This window comes from Typopeltis vanoorti, chromosome 2 (assembly GCF_054136105.1).
Source record: "Typopeltis vanoorti isolate ZY-2024b chromosome 2, IOZ_Tvanoo_1.0, whole genome shotgun sequence".
NCBI classification, from domain to species: domain Eukaryota; kingdom Metazoa; phylum Arthropoda; class Arachnida; order Uropygi; family Thelyphonidae; genus Typopeltis; species Typopeltis vanoorti.
The window spans coordinates 31,032,019-31,045,723 of NC_143550.1; positions in this window are offsets into that span (position 1 = coordinate 31,032,019).

A 13,705-nucleotide genomic window follows, 5' to 3' on the forward strand; every position below is an offset into this window, starting at 1 on the left:
ACTTGCTGCATATTGAAAGAACTGCTTGGAATTCTCTTTAGCTTGCATGGCTAATTTCCTTTCATAATCCGCTTTTGCTTTTCTTATTCCACTCGTTACCCTTCTGGCCTGTGATTTATACCATTCGTGTGCCTGCAGGTCACCTCTTTCTTTAAATTCCCTCCATAGTTGTTTCTTTTTTTTTTGCAACTCAAGCTTAATGGTGTTATTCATCCATTTAACCCCTGCTTGATTTACTATTCGGACTCGAGGTATACAGTCAGCCATAACCTCCTGCAAACAGGGCCGATCCGTGCGGTTGTGCAGATTGTGAGCCGCATACGGGCGCTTGAAGATAATGGCGCCATTTCACCACGGGAAATAATTAAAAATATATATAAATTTTCTTATTCTTGAATTATATCGTTTGAAGTGAAACGTTATCAATATTACCACAGATTTTATTTCACAGAGTAAGCATGGACTCAGCGAAATTTTTATAAATATTCTGGATGTTTATTATATTTTTAGTGGAAATTGTTAGTTTACGACAGACCGTGAATTCATTCTTACGCTGTGCTTTGGCCAGTACCTTCGACAGGATGTAGCATAGAGGCAGCCTACCACACTGCACTGCTTAATAAGTGCGCTTGTTCAGCCGTATTATGACAGCAAGATATTTTACAAAAATATAGCGCTTAGTTTACCAAATAAAAAAGGCGTCATTTCCCATTGACTGTTAAATATGTGCTTATTATGTTTTATTAATAAAAAAATTATAGTCATAATACTAAAACTAAACATTTTAGAACCCACTTATCAGATACTTTAGGAAACAACCCATAAAGTAACTTACGATGTGAATTTCATAAACTTTTATAATCTATATATAAATATATATTAAATTATATTATGCATGAATTCTCCTACTCAAACTGCGAGTCTCTATTGTTCCGAATTTCACATTTGAGCGATAATTCACTCCCTGCAGTAAACAATACTCTATCCCCTACAGCCATTATACTGCAGAAACACAAAAACCAATAAGTTTTATCATGTCACTGGATAAGGTTCACAGACATCATTTGCAGACTGTGTAATATATTTCTCAACAAATAATGCAATTACAGACAACCGGAAATATAAACACTAACTAACGAATCACATCTTCCCTTTAGCAGTTTCTGTTGGAGGGAAGATGTGAATCATTAGTTAGTGTATGCAGCAGATGCAACATATGGTTTTGATTGACACTACCCCGTCATGAACGTGTTAAAACTAAGAAATATATAGTGAATGCATTTTATATATTATGGAAATCGGTTTAAGAGAATTAGTATTTCAATTAAATTGTCAGCTTGTTTTGTTTGTAGCTCGATCTTTGTTAATACCGCACCAATCATATGCACTTCTTAATAGGAGCTTTTTCTCTACTGGCCTACAATCGCGCATATCTTTCACTTCTCATTAGTAATTTCTCAAGGATTGTTCATTACGTATCTCAAGTCTTAAATTACTGGTAATTTTTGCTTGATATAATGGGAAAGAAGATGACTCTATTTGGATAGATAACTTTGATTGCACACAAGGAAACAGCTCTTGAGTACAGAAGAAGTGATGGAGAATAGAAGCTTCCTGGTAAGTAATACCCATTTTCAGGTTTTTTTTTTTCCTGAAAACTTTGGTTTCCGAAAATCCCCGCATATATCTCGCAGCACGTTTTTTTAGCTTTAATTTTGGGAAAAAAGTGCGAGTTATAGTCGAGTAAATACTATAATTTTTTTTTAGCTTTCAAATTGTTAAGTATGGAACATTGGTTAAAGACTGGATTTATAAAACGCACAAAAGAGAGCAATATAGCGGATATAGAAATAAGCAATTTCACTCCTATCATTGATGATAAATTATTTATATTAAATAAAAATGTATAGTATCTTTATAAATTTTGTTCAATTAAAAATAAATCTTTTTTTTTTATTTAAATGTGCATCTAAATTCAAATAAACCAGACATTTCAAACGAAATATATTATTATTATTATTGTGATAAGGGTATTTTGAAAAGGTACTTGGTAATAATGAAAATTAAAGAAGGGGTACGCAGAAATCTTAGGTTTCAGAAACACTGAGCTATCCAAAAATATCTAGTCTGAAACAAAGGTGTACATTACAATGTTCGTTTTCTTAAATTCCGCTTCGAATTTGGATAGACGAAATAGCGTCTATCCAAATACGCACTTCTTACATATTTTTCGGAGTCATTTCAATTTTGAGTGTGAAACATAATGAGTGTATTGTGTATTCTGTGTTTAAATGACTTTGGACAATTTGACTTTGATTTTAATTGTGTACTTACTTTTAGATTTTTGGTAGACAAATAAAATTTTAAAGATAATAGTTAATAAATTATAAACATATTAATCAGCTCAGGGAACATAGCTAAAAATCCCGTATATATGCTGGATAGGCTATCGGCGCGTCAGGCTGACCCGGCTCGAATTAAATTAATAAACATGGGTTATTTGTGAGTTATAAAACCCTTTAGATGATCTTTGTTTACACATACTGCAATTGGCCCTTTCTTGGTACTTTTTTTGGTGTATTTTTGCATCATTTCATTTTGTGCGTTACAGTAATAGTGTTACTGTGCAGTTGCCTTTTGTTTTATAAAATATATTTAGTCTTGTTTAGTAAATGTTTTGTGAATTTGGATTCTTATTCACTTAATATAAGTACATAAGTCCATCTATTATATTTTTGCTAAGTTTGAAAATCGGTTAAATTGTTTCATTTTAGTTAATTATCTTATTTTGAAAACAAAAGATTTTTATGTTATGTCGGGTAGACGTCTAGAAAATAAATAATTTTCAATAAGAGATTTATTTATATATTTGTTCTTGTTCTGGTTGGAAGACATTGAAATTGGGGTCCTTTTACTAATTTCTTTAATAAATAATTTTAATATTCTAGAAATTTCTTAATTATTAAACAATTACCAGAATGTAAAAAATATTAAATAAATATCACTGAGAAATCAATCAGTGGCTAATATCTCTACATGTTAATTTTCAAAAAATACCTAAAATGTAAGAATATTTATTATTCAAACATCTGAAAAATCAAATTCTGTAATATAAAAAAAAAAGTCAGTCTTGGGCCATTCACCTTAAAAATAATAGTCGGTTAAGGGGTTAAAAAATAAGTTTAAGGGAAATTTTCAAAAATTATTATTTATTTTGGTGGACAACTTTTAACGCTCTTCTTATTTTAAAGTCTCCCTGGATGTCGGAAAAAAGACAAAGAAGTTATCTGGTGCACAAAACAGGAAAAGACAATTGCAACGAGTATAACTGGAACATAAATTGGCTGGATCGCTGAATAAATTTTTAACTTCAGGACCACATAAAAAACGAAGAACAGAAAGTTCTGACGAAGCAAGTACTCGGTGTAGCTCTACTACAGAAAAAGAGAGGACACAAGATAACTATGAAGAAACAAATGTTACATGCGAAAAAGAAACTGGCCTGACTGGACTGTCTACAGAAGTAGCAGCAGAAGAAATATTGGATTCCGATTCAGCGAAACACGAAACTTCAAATTTTAATGTTAATAATCCAGGTACTTGGCCGAATCATATAACTACCAAAGTTACAGATTATTTAGTTGAGCATTGCCCGCGTCAAGTAGTTAATAAAGAATTTCCCAAAGATGAATCTGGCCGTACATTTTTCGATTCATACTATTATCGAACATTAGCAAATGGAGAAAAACTTTTACGAAGTTATTTAGTTTATTAAGAATCGCGAAATTCTGTTTTCTGTTATTATTGCAAAATATTTGGTAGTCAAAATTCCGAACTTACTAACGAATACGGTTGTAACGATTGGCAACATTTGAGTAATATACTAAAAATATACAAGACAAGTTCCGCGCACATTAAAAACTGTTCAAAATACAACGAGCTTAAAATGTCTTTGATTAAAAAATGCATTATTGATTGCACACAACAAAGATTATACGAAACTGAGAAAAAATATTGGTAATCTGTTATAGAGCAGTTAATCTACAAAATACAATATCTATCAAGACAGTTAGAGGTTCTTCACAAAAACTTTTTGAAAATGATAACGGCAATTTTTTAAAGTTAGTAGAAACTGTCGCTAAATTTGATTCGATAATGGCAGAACATTTGCATCGCACTAAAACATCACAAAAAAGGAACATTGCTCATTATTTAGGTGATAAAATACAAAATGAAATCATCCGCATAATTTCTGAAGCTATAAAATAAAAAATTTTAGAAATGGTTAAAGAGGCGAAATATTATTCGTTAATTCTTGACACTACTCCGGATATGAGCCACACAGAACAATTATCTATTGTTACAAGATTTCAAAATACAGATACAAATATAGCAGAAATTCATGAACATTTTTTGGGTTTTCAATTTGTAGAAGATACCACTGGGCAAGGATTATTTCAATTTATAAAAAATTATTTAAAATTATTGAATATTAACATTTCGGATTTAGGCGGCCAAGCTTATGATAACGGTTCAAATATGCGAGGCAAACATAACGAACTGCAGAAAAAAATCCTTGAAATAAATTCAAATGCTTTTTTTATTCCGTGTGCTGTTCATTCATTAAATTTGGTAGTTAATGATGCAGCTAAGATATCCTGTGAAAGTGTACATTTTTTGGGGGTAATACAGGACTTATATAATTATTTTTCAATATCTGTGAAGCGTTGGGCTATATTAAAAAAAAAACATATTCGTGTTTTAAATTTGAAATGTCTTTCTGCTACTAGGTGGGAAAGTAGAGTAAAAACAATAAAGCCACTTAAAAATAATATCCAGGAAATTTACTAGGCTCTTTTTGATATTACGGAAAATGAAACTAAAGGCATCGATTCTAGAGTTCAGGCAGGCAACTTAATTTCAAAGATTTATTCGGTTAAATTTTTTTGCTCTGTTCCTGTTTAGTACGAAATCTTAAGTCTCGTAAATGTTGCAAGCAAAATAATGAAGAATCCGACATTTGACATTTACCTCCGTAGCGCAATTGGAAGAACGATGGCACATTGCGCCCTTCGATTGGAATAGGCCTAAGTTCGATTCTAGTCACGACGGGAGGAATCTTTATCTGGACAATTTTCAATCGAAGGTGAGTTAGCCGATCTCAGACGGAGGTAGCAGGGTGTTTCATCCCGCATACAGGCAAATCGGCAGTTCAGAACACACGCAATTTACAGACATAGAATACCAGTTGTGGTGGAGGTGGGTGGGATGGCGTTGATTCGTAGTAGAGGTTCAGTGTAGTGTTTGAGACAATTGTAGGCATCCTCCCCCGATGAGTCTTAGGACTTCTTAGAGGTGTCAGAATAATAATAATAATAATAATAATACCGCTGCTTCTCCGTGTTGAGAGATCACAGTTACGCTGGTACGGGCACCTGGTCAGAATGCCACAAGAGAAGCTCCCTCAGCAGGTCCTCTTTGTCAAGCCAGAGGGTGGGAGGCCACGTGGAAGGCCAAGGACTCTCTGGATAGATTATATCCAAAACCTTGGGTGGACACGTTTGGGAATCCCACCAGAACACCTGAACTTGGTGGCAGAGAATCGTGACGATTGGAAGTTCCTCTTGCAGCTTTTCCCCCCGCAACCTAATTAGGAAGAGTGGACCTTGAAGATGTATGTATGCATATATAATAATCATAATAATAATAATATCGGAAAAATTACAGAAAATCTTGATTATATTATACAAGAATTAAATAATCGCCGAACAGACCAATATTTTGAAAATAGTATTAGAACTGCAAAAGAAGTAGCAAACGATTTTAATATTGCTCCTATTTTTCCAGACAGTCACAAAAGAACAACAACAAAAAAAATGTTTGGTTACGAAGCATGTGATGACAATGGATGATCCTAAACAAAATTTTAAAATAAATATTTTCTTCGCGATTGTAGACCCGACAATAACTTCAGTCACGGAAAGATTCATAATCTTAAAACAACATAGCGTGGACTTTAAAGTTATGAGACATTAGCAAATTAAAAGATTGGAGGGATGAAGATTTAAAAACACATTGTAAAGATTTTCACTTAATTTGCATTTTTTGCTTTATTTGCATTTATTATTTTTCGTGACACCTCCAAGGACACTATCACGGTTGGTGTCCTCCCGTGATGAGTCCGAAGACTCCCGTGATGAGTCCGAAGACACCAACAACTGTCTCAACCACTACACCGAACCTCTACTACGAATCATCTCCATCAACGCCATCTACCGCCCACCTCCACCACCACAACAACAACTAGTATTTTTTGTCTGTAAATTGCGTGTGTTATGAAGGGCCGATCTGTCTGTATGCGGGATGAAAAACCCGAGTTTCCGGGAGAAAAAACCTTGCTACCTCTTATGAGATCGGCGAACTCACCTTCGATTGAAATCGTCCAGATAAAGATTCCTCCCGTCGCGACGTGAATCGAAATTATGCCTATTCCAATCGAAGGGCGCAATGTACCGTTGTTCTTCTAATTGCGCTAAGGAAGCGCTTAGATTCAGAGCTTATTCTACCTTTACCATAAGTTGCCTTGACTTGCATTACTTTGAGGGTCAGCTAGACTTGCAAAACATGCAGGGGCAAACTTGACTTATTTGTCTGTTTGCTTATTTGGGAAATGGAGTAAAACCAGGTTTAAATTAGCTCGGCATCTTTAACATTTATTATACCCAAGGTAAAATACTTTATATAGGTAAAATATATATATATTTATTTTACCTATAATAAATTTATAGGTAAAATATATATATGTAGAAAGTATTTTACCTTGGGTATATATATATATATATATATATATGTGTAGAAAGTATTTTACCTTGGGTATAATAAATGTTAAAGATGCCAAGCTAATTTAAACCTGGTTTTACTCCATTTCCCAAGTAAGCAAACAGACAAATAAGTCAAGTTTGCCCCTGCATGTTTTGCAAGTCTAGCTGACCCTCAAAGTAGTGCAAGTCAAGGCAACTCATGGTAAAGGTAGAATAAGCTCTGATCACTATTCTTAATCATCATCATAATCATACATATCAAGGATTTAGGCCTAGCATGGCCTGTTCCGGCCTTAGAAGTCATCATTGAATCGTTTAAGAGGACGTCCTGGTTTTCTTTTTCCTAATGGATTGTACTTTAAGGCTTGTTTTGGTAATCTTTCTGTTTTCATTCTTTGAACATGTTCCATCAATCTATGTTTATATTTTTTAATTTTTTCAATTACTGGTTGTTGGTTTAATTCTTTCATAATATCTTCGTTTCTTTTGTGATCAAATAGGGAATACTTTGCAGTTTTTCTCATAAACTTCATTTCTGCTGTTGTTAATCTTTGTTTGTCTTTTTGTTTTATTGTCCAGATTTCGCTTCCATACATTAAGACCGGTAGGGCTAATCTATTGTATACTTTTAGCCTGGTTTGTTTTTGAACTAGGTTTGGTTTAAATATAGAGTTAATTACTCCTGTTATTTTTAAATATTTTGCAATTTTTATGTTTATATCTTTTTCATTTTCATAAGTGATCATACATCCTAGGTAGTTAAATGAATTCATCTGTTCTAAGATCTTGTTATCTATTACTATTTTAGTTCTTGCTGGATCTTGTCCTTGAAAGGCCATAGTTTTTGATTTTTCCGTTGATATTATCATACCATAATCTTTGGATATCTTATTTAGATTTAAAATAGCTTTCTGTAAGTTATCTTCAGAATTTGTAATTATTATTTGGTCGTCTGCAAAGAAAAGGGTGTTCAAGTTAACTGTAGGTGAAAGTTTAATTCCTTGATGTAAATTTTTACTCCATTTTATTATTATATCATTTAAGTAGATATTAAAAAGAGTTGCTGAGAGGGGACATCCCTGTCGGACCCCTTGGTTTATCTCTCTTGTATATGATAGCTCATGATTTAATCTTATTTGTATTTGATTATTTTCATATATACTTGTGACAGCTTTTAGGATATTATTTGGTATTTGTCTTTCTTTTAATATGTTGAATAATATGTTTCTTTTAACTTTGTCAAATGCTTTTTCAAAGTCAATAAATGCAATATGTGTTTCTAAATTATATTCTCTTGTTTTCTCCATTATTAATTTTAGGCAGAAGGCTGGGTGTATACATGATCGTCCTTTTCTAAATCCATTTTGTACCTCTAGAATAAAGTTTTCGGAATATTTCTTTAGTTTGTTATTTAAGATTCTGCTGTATATTTTGTAACATGAATTTAGTATACTGATACCTCTATAGTTTTTAGGGTCATCTCTATTACCTTTCTTAAAGATAGGAATCACAATTGCTTTTTTCCATTCTATTGGGGGGATACCAGTTGAGTAAATTTTATTTAAAAATAATAAGAGTCTTCCTTTGAATCTTGTTCCTGCGTATTTATATAGTTCTGAACCTAGCTTATCTTCTCCAGGTGATTTTCCGTTTCTTGTTTCTTTCAGGCTGATTTCTAATTCTTCTTCAGTTATTTCCTTTTCATTTTCGTTAATTGTTTGCCAGTTGTCTTTTTTAAAATATTTGTCTGTCCACAGTTCTGTGTAGTAATTTAGAAATTCTTCTAATTTTAATTCAGTGTTTAATTTTGTGTTTTCTTTGGTATCTGCATTTAGGTGTTTCAAAATCTTATATACATTGGGTCTTATTTTATATAAATCATGTTCTAAATTAGAAACAAATTTATTTCATTATTCTCTATGTCTTTTTCTGACTTCTCTTTTAGCTATGGCTCTTATTCTTTTATATTCTATTTCATCTTCTAATCTTTTACTGCTTAACCATTTGTGATAGGCTTCTTTTTTCTTTTTGATTATTTCTTTAATTGTATCATCCCAGATCTTCAGTTTTTTTCTTAGTTAAAGAAATCACGGGAATAATTTAGGCGGAAAAACGGATATAAAAGCGAGGAACGCTGAAAAAAAGGAGAGATAGATTAGAGATTTATTAGAAAGAGATTGGCATTAAGTTGGAATCGGAGCATTCGGCATTCGGAAATCACAGTTGGATAATAGCGAGTCGGCAAGTCACTCAAGCAGCTAATAAAGTCTACTAGTCAAGAGGCGGTTAGCTAATAAGTTGTAGAATAACAATTATAGCTACGGAAGACAGCTGAGTGACTACTAAATAGACTAGCAATACTTGAATTGAGATTTAATTTCAGGGTCGACCTTTCAAGGACACACAGAACCATGAAGCAAAGCACGAAGTTACTAAAGAATAGTCGAGCTGTAAAGTTGAAGTATACCGATAGCTGTGTTTAAAATTGTAGTGTCTAAGAATTAATTGAATGCCGGAAGAGTGAACAACTGTGCATATAAAACCTTAAGTTAAGGAATTATTGTGTTGCCCTATTTCATGAGTGATCAGTAGTACTTTATGCAACAACGTTTGTTTATGTGTATTGTGACCGATAATTAATTCAGTTATTGCTTAGAAGAATTATTTTAATGAGTGTCGTTTACTGTTTAAAGTGTTTACAGTTATATAAAGTGTATATGTATTAGTAGATGAAGATAGAAGATTATCGGTAAGATTATTCCAACCATTAATATTTCTATACAGAGAAGTGTTTGAGTTTCATCCTCGAATTTCCTTACATTAACATGCAGAGAATTAGCTAAAGTGTATATTTAAAGGTGTTTGTTTGTGAAGAGGTGTTACTGCAAATTTTATTGTATTAAGGAACTTTATTAAATAGCCAAAAGGAACTGTGAGAAGACTGCATTACAGATAACAGAATTACCATTGTCTGAGTTTGCATGACTTTATTATCAGAAAGGCTGAAGTGTTTATAATAACTTGTTTAGTATTTGGATCTTAAGTGTATAATTTGTGATTTTAAAATTAAATGTTTGTTTTTGTTAATCAATAGTTGTATTTTGCCTGAATCTGTTTTACTGCACCATTCATAAAATATTCGAACCAAAGCGGGAAAGTTAAGTAAGTTAAATATACTCGGCCAGTATATAAAATAACAACATATAAGGGAAAGGTTGTTAAGAGTTGGTTTATCTTCAATTCTTGAACTAATTCACACATAAAGTGGCGCAGTCTTTAAATATAAATTTTCTTTATGTTTGAATTAGAAATCAACTTGCAACCTATCAATTAGTTAAGAACATCGAAATAGTAATCATGTCGGATCCAATAATGCAAAGAACATGTATAATGCTATGCATTAAGGGAAGGGCCACTACCCAGAACCGGTTTCGACATCTATTGAGTTCTCGTCAGTGGGAACCAGACCCAGAAGTAGTGATAATAAGGCAGAAGCAATGGAGAGGTCATATTTACCTATACGAGTTGCCAAAAGGTGTACCATCTTATTATGAAATTACGCTGGATTTAGAGAAAGATGTTGGAAGTTTCTTTTCCACTTGGTTAGACTATAATGAATTTAGTTTAATCCTTTATTCAAGTGTAAGCAAACAAAGTTTGCGCCTGAAGTATCTTCAGGACTGAGGCAACTCGTAGTAAAAGTGGCCCAAGCTTTCATCATTCCTTGTCTCTGTATCTCCGATAATGCAAAGCACATCTCGTTTTGGACATGTATAATGCTATGCATTAAGGGAAGGACCATTACCCAGACCGGTTTCGACCTTTATTGAGGTCTCGTCAGTGGGAGCCAGACCTAGAAGTGGTGATACTAAGGCAGAATCTATGGAGAGTTATATTTACCTATACGAGCCCTTCCCTTAATGTTGTTGTTGCTCTGCTGCAACAACAACAACAACAACAAAAATGACTACTAGATCAACAATAATTTTCTTTTACAATGACAAAGTTTATTATCATACAGAGTATTTACATATATATATAATGAAAAATTGTGATATTTTCTGTACAGTACAAGGATTCAGCACAAAATGCAGAGTACATCAATGTTTTGTGTAGCTCAGTAGAATAAAAAAAAATCAACTTAATGCCTTTTATTCCCTAATAGGAAGTAGGCGAGGCCTTTATACCCTATCTAGCTTTTGGAGACTGAGTGGGCAGTTCAATCTCCACCGGTCAGAGATAGCGTGCCCATATCTATCACTAATTATAGCAGCCACCGATGAAGAGGCTGGAAAACAAGTGCTGCCATCTCTTGGTACGTAACTCTAACAAGATATGTCACTGTCTGAAATAATGTGGGTACTACGGTCGATTTTCTTGAGTTTACTGGAAGAAAACCCGAGTTTCCGGGAGGAAAAACCGCTTGCCTGTGCCAGAGATCGACTAACTCGAGAACCGGTCGAAGATAGGCTTAGAAAATAATATTTATTTATTTTTTTAACTGTAATAACATTTCATTTATCATCACGCAGAGTATTTACATATATACAAGAAAGTATACTATTACATTTTCTGTTCAGTACAAAATGTAAAGTGCAGTGATTTTTTTTAAATATAAATGTACATAATTTTTTTTTCAATGTCAACATCATAGCTTATTATTATTCAGGCTATTTACACATACACAATTTTTTTTTCATATCAGAATGTTCTTTATTGTTATACACCTTACTGACTGTTTTGTTACATAATCTGCAGTCTTTGATTGTGAGGATTACGTGTAGATGAGTAAGGCATTTTAATCCTACCTACTTCGAAGCTTGGGTTAGCTTTTATGAAAAGAGTGGGATTAGCCTTCACTATTTATGTTGTTGTTACTGTTTGTGTATGCGATGTAGGCATTGGATGATGGAGATTTTTGTATATATTGGTGTTATTGGTATGTTAACTTTGTTGGTATATTTTCCAGAGTTCGTGTGTTAATATTGTTTAGTTATCTATGTGTTTTAAATTTCTTGGTAGGTTGTTGAGTTGCGTGGGTATGTGATGTGATCTCACAAAAGAACCGTATGAGTTGTTGAAGGGTGTGGGGATGTAGAGAGAGTTGTTGTAGCTCGTATTATACGATATGTGTCTCTGTTGTTTCTATAGGTGATGTTGAAGTAATTCTTTTTTAATATCATTTAGTGTTTCAGATTTTTAATGCTCAAGATTCTGTGTGGCACCATGTGCTGGTTAGATATTGGTTGTTGCGTGTAAGGTGTCCAAATCCCTGTTAAAACAATTTTCCTGTATAATGTTTCTAATTTTGTTAGGTAAATGTTTGATGTGTGTACATAGACGGTTATTTCGTATCTGAGTAGGCATTCACAGATACCGTGATGTAGAAGTTTTTTTATGTTGGATGGAATAATGTCTTTAACGTGGAAAAGTTTTGCTGCGATGATCCTGAGTTTGGTATGTAGGTATTCTATATGTTTTATCCATTTAAGGTGACAATCTATATAGAGACCAAGGTATTTTGCATGTGTTACAGGTTTGATTTCGGAACATTGGCAGGTATTTTTGTTGTTAATGCAGCGGTGTGTGTGTGATAGTGTATTGATAGTGATGGAGCGTATGATTCTTGGGTTGTGTATTATCAAAATCTGTGTTTTGGTGCCGTTGATTAGAATTGCGTTTTGGTGGAAGTATGTTGTGATTTCATTTAGATCTCGTTGTGCTTTGCAGAGTGTCGTGTTGATGTCTGTGTGGATTGCTAGTAGTGCGGTGTCATCTGCGTACTGAAATATTTGACTTCTTATGGCCATGTTGTGAACATCGGTAAGGTATATGTTGAATAGAGTGGGTGATAATATGGCACTTTAAGGAACACCGTGTTTCATTTGTATACCCCGACTGTGACATGTACCTATTTTTGTTACTTGAGTTCTGTTTGAGAGGTAGTTACTGAACCATGTATGCAGTGTTCCTCTGATACCTATTGAGTGTAGTTTGGTGAGCAGTGTGTAATGTTCAAGTGTATCGAATGCTTTGGTTAAGTAAAACTGCATAAGAACGGCGTACTTGTTTTTGTCGAGAGAGCTTTGTTTATTGTGTCGGCGTGTGTTCTAATAAAGTGATGGTACTTTTTGTTTTCTGAAAGCCGTATTGGTTTTTGAGATGATGTTGTACTTCTGTAAATAGTTCTGTAGTCTGGTGTGTGTTATTTTTTCTAGAATTTTTGAGATGACTGGTACTGTAGCTATTGGTCTGTAGTTCTGAGTATCGTTTCTGTTACCGTGTTTGTATATTGGCGTAATTATTGCAGTCTTTAGTTGTTGTGGAATAATGCCTGTGTCGAATATTATGTTCACGAGTCTCAACAGTATTGGATGTATTTGTTCAAAGTGTGTTATAAGGTCTGTGAGTCTTATTTTGTCTATTCCTGGAGTGGTCTTTGGTTTTAGTTGTAGGAGTGCGTCTTTCAGTTCCTGGTTTGTTACGTGTGGAAAGTAAATCGTTGGTTGTTGACTTTGTGTGGGTAATTTTTTGTTGATCGTTGGTAGTTTGTCTTTTTTGAATTGTGTGATATTGTTTGTGAAGGCATAGTTGAATGAGTTTTCTAGTTCCTCTTGGTTTGTGTCCTGACCGAAGCGTTTTGCAACAAAAATCTTGTGCTGAAGTTTTCTTTTTTCGAGTTACTAATTTGTTGAGTGTAGCCCATGTTTGTTTCATGTTGTCGTTATATTCCATGAATTTTTGAAAGTGGTAGTGTCTTTTTGCCGTACGAATTTTTGTTGTTAGTTGATTTCTTGTGTTTTTGTATAAGGTTTGTAAATGCGTGTTACTGGGTGATTTTTTGAGTTTTTCGATAGATTTTCTTTAACTGTAGTACTATTCAG